General features: G+C 42.7%; 1 non-coding gene across 1 annotated transcript; it reads left to right on the top strand.

Moving 5' to 3' along the window:
* Nucleotides 1-600: 600 nt before the first annotated feature.
* TRNAA-UGC (transfer RNA alanine (anticodon UGC)) lies at nucleotides 601-676 on the top strand. Its single transcript has one exon. It is a non-coding gene; the product is annotated as a tRNA-Ala (tRNA).
* The last annotated feature ends 2,541 nt before the right edge of the window (nucleotides 677-3,217 follow it).

The following is a 3,217-nucleotide window of genomic DNA, read 5'->3' as shown; positions in this document are numbered from 1 at the left end:
AAATGCTTTGCAATAGTAGAATCCCAGCTGGCCCCATCCCTTCTACACAGAAACCGAAACAACCACTAGGGGGCATCAGCTTTGCACTGTTCCCCAACTCCATGGCAGAGGCGAGGGTTCTGAGGCAGGAAGTCCATTTGGCTCGTTCTGAGTAATGATTTGACCACCTTTGCCCGGTGTTATTGTTAAGCCAAAGCTGCCACAATAGGGGGGAGATAATCCCTTATGAGAAAAATAGGTTCTTCTTCAAGAAAGGAGGGATGACTAGAAAACATGTGTTCATTGAACTTACCCAGAGACTGACAATCACTCCCAGTGACACGGGCCATGCTGATTCCTTAAGCAGCTCTTGATGAGGTACTTGAACTAATGGTGGAGGTAAAACAGGTTGCCAAACCTATGTTCCAAGGAGAGTAAGACATACAGATACTTTTTCTATCTTGAGCCATTTTTATAAGTTTTATTAAGGTATAATTTATATGTAATAAACTGTACATATTAAAAGTGTAGTATATGATCATCTTTGACATACATATGTACATGTGAGACCAACTGAGAAATCTGGCTAGAGCTGTTTAAATTAAAAAATGAAGTCTGTGGGCCCTGGGCGGTTGGCTCAGCGGTAGAGCATCGGCCCTGCATGTGGAAGTCCCGGGTTCGATTCCTGGCCAGGGCACACAGGAGAAGTGCCCATCTGCTTCTCCACCCTTCCTCCTCTGTTTTCTCTCTATCTCTATCTTCTCCTCCTGCAGCCAAGGCTCCACTGGAACAAAAGTTGGCCCGGGCCCTGAGAATGGCTCCATGGCCTCCACCTCAGGCTCTGAAATGGCTCTAATTGCGGTGGAGCAACACCCAGATGGCCTGCCCAGGCATCACCCCCTGGTGGGCATGCCGGTTGGATCTTGGTGGGGTGCATGCAGGAGTCTGTCTGCCCGCCCCCACCCCCACCCCGCTTCTCACTTCGGAAAAAAAAATCTGTGTTCATAAAAAGATCAACCTATAATCTTCCTTTCTCATACTGTTCCTATTAGGTTTTGATATCAATATAACTTTTCATCTTCAGTATTCATTATTCCATTCATTTCTTCTACTTTGTAGATATCATACTATAGTTCTAAAATTTTTGTTCCATTATTTACAAATTGAATTGTGCTTCTTCCCCAAAAGACATATTAAAGTTCTAACCCCTGGTACCTGTGAATGTTTGATACTTTCCAACTCTGAGAGAGTGTAGCTATGTCCCCACTTCCTGTTGGTTCTACTGAATCTCATGATGTAATGGATTTTCCCTCTGTTCCTGCTACTCTTTGATTGTTTGCCTTCTTTGCCCTTGTAAAATTATTTGTAGGGTGACCAAGGCCTGGCCCAGGTATGCCTGCCCCTTGAAAGCTTGGGCTTGCTTAGTCAGGTTTCTGGGTACACTATCAGAGGGGGACCACCTTAAACCATTCCACTATTTGAGATTCTTTAGTCAACTCAAGCTGTGCCTACCTGGGCCAAATAACCTGATTATCAATCTTCCTGAGAGTGTCTGGGTCCCAAAGGCCTCCAACGTTGGGAAAGTGTGATAGGGTTAGATTAACTTTGGCCCGAAATGGAAAATATAGCCCTTTGAAACCCCAGCTTAATGTGAGGATGTCTCTTAACAATTTTCACCTTGGATAGAAGTTGAGCCCTGAGCTTTGCTGCCCTCAACTTTCCCCCATGAGGCCCCTGTGTAGAAACCCATGTTGACAATAACTAGCAATGCTTTGGGGTATAAGTGTTAAATATTCTACACTCTGGTTACAGGTTTTTCGCCAAAAAATTGTCCTGGGAGCTTCCCACTGTTATTTTGTTTTTTTGATCCCTTTTGGGAGATTTCAAAAATATTTAAACCAGTGTGTGTGTGTGTGTGTGTGTGTGTGTGTGTATGTGTGTGTGTGTGTGTGTGTGTGTGTTAGGGGGGAGGTTTCAAAAATATTTAAACCAGTGTGTGTGTGTGTGTGTGTGTGTGTGTGTGTGTGTGTTAGGGGGGAGGTTTGATCTGAATGACACAGCTGCTGTGATCAGAAACTGGAAGCTCAGTGATACTGTTTTTAGTCTCTTAGGAGGTTAAAATATGTCCAAGTTGTCATGGTATCCTCAGAATATATGGAATTTGGGGGCTTAAAAGAAGTTCTAGGGCCTGGCCGTTTGGCTCAATGGTAGAGTGTAGCTATGTCCCCACTTCCTGTTGGTTCTACTGAATCTTATGATGTAATGGATTTTCCAGTGTATGGATATCCCAGGTTTGATTCCTGGTCAGGACACACAGGAGAAGCACCCACCTGCTTCTCCACGCCCCCCTCATTTTTTCCTCCTGCAGCCATGGCTTGATTGGAGCAAGTTGGCCCCAGGCCCTGAGGATGGCTCCATGGCCTCCGCCTCAGATGCTAAGAATTTGGTTGCTGAGCAACAGAGGGACACCCCAGATTGCCCCCTAGTGGGCTTGCACGTGTATCCTGAGGGGGGGGGCACATGCGGGAGTCTGTCTTCCTACCTCCCCTCCTCTCACTGAATAAAAAAAATAAATATATATAAAAAAAGAGGTTCTATACACACGGCAATAGGCTAGTGCAAAGGAAAATGAAAAGAATATCAACTTGGATTTCTTACTTAGCTCCAGTGGTTTAAGACTATGGTTCAAGTCTTTATTAAATGAGAACTGCTTGCATGTCTCAATGCTGTATGATTTCCACAAATCTTAATATAAGGGGCTGAGCTTATATAGTCTTTTCCAGTGTTAAAATATTTCCCGGAGAAAACATAGATTTACTTGAACAAAATCAGGCTTATGAATAGGAGCCTTCAAAGACACAATTAAAGAATCAACAATTGCTCTTGTTTATTAGGAATAGGGGCTGTTTTATTATTTAAAAAAAAATCAATATCACCCTGTTAAAGTTAATTGTCTAAATACAATTTTTAAAAACAATATTTTGTTCACATATACCCTTAGGCAAAGTAATGAAATAGAACATTTGATTAAAATATTTAAAAATACTTTGCTATTAAAATTGAGACTAAGGTAAAGACTAATTTTAATAATTTTTATTAAAACTTTTTATTGCTTGATTTTAGAGAGAGAGAAACATCGGCATATTGTTCCACTCATCCATCCATTCATTGGCCGGTCCCTGCATGTGCCCTGACCCAGGGATCAGACCCACAACCCTGGTGAATCCGGGTGATGCTC

Source organism: Saccopteryx leptura, chromosome 6, assembly GCF_036850995.1.
Source record: "Saccopteryx leptura isolate mSacLep1 chromosome 6, mSacLep1_pri_phased_curated, whole genome shotgun sequence".
Classification (NCBI taxonomy): Eukaryota; Metazoa; Chordata; class Mammalia; order Chiroptera; family Emballonuridae; genus Saccopteryx; species Saccopteryx leptura.
Note: the sequence above shows the minus strand (reverse complement) of the source record. Positions and strands in the feature narration are given on the sequence as shown.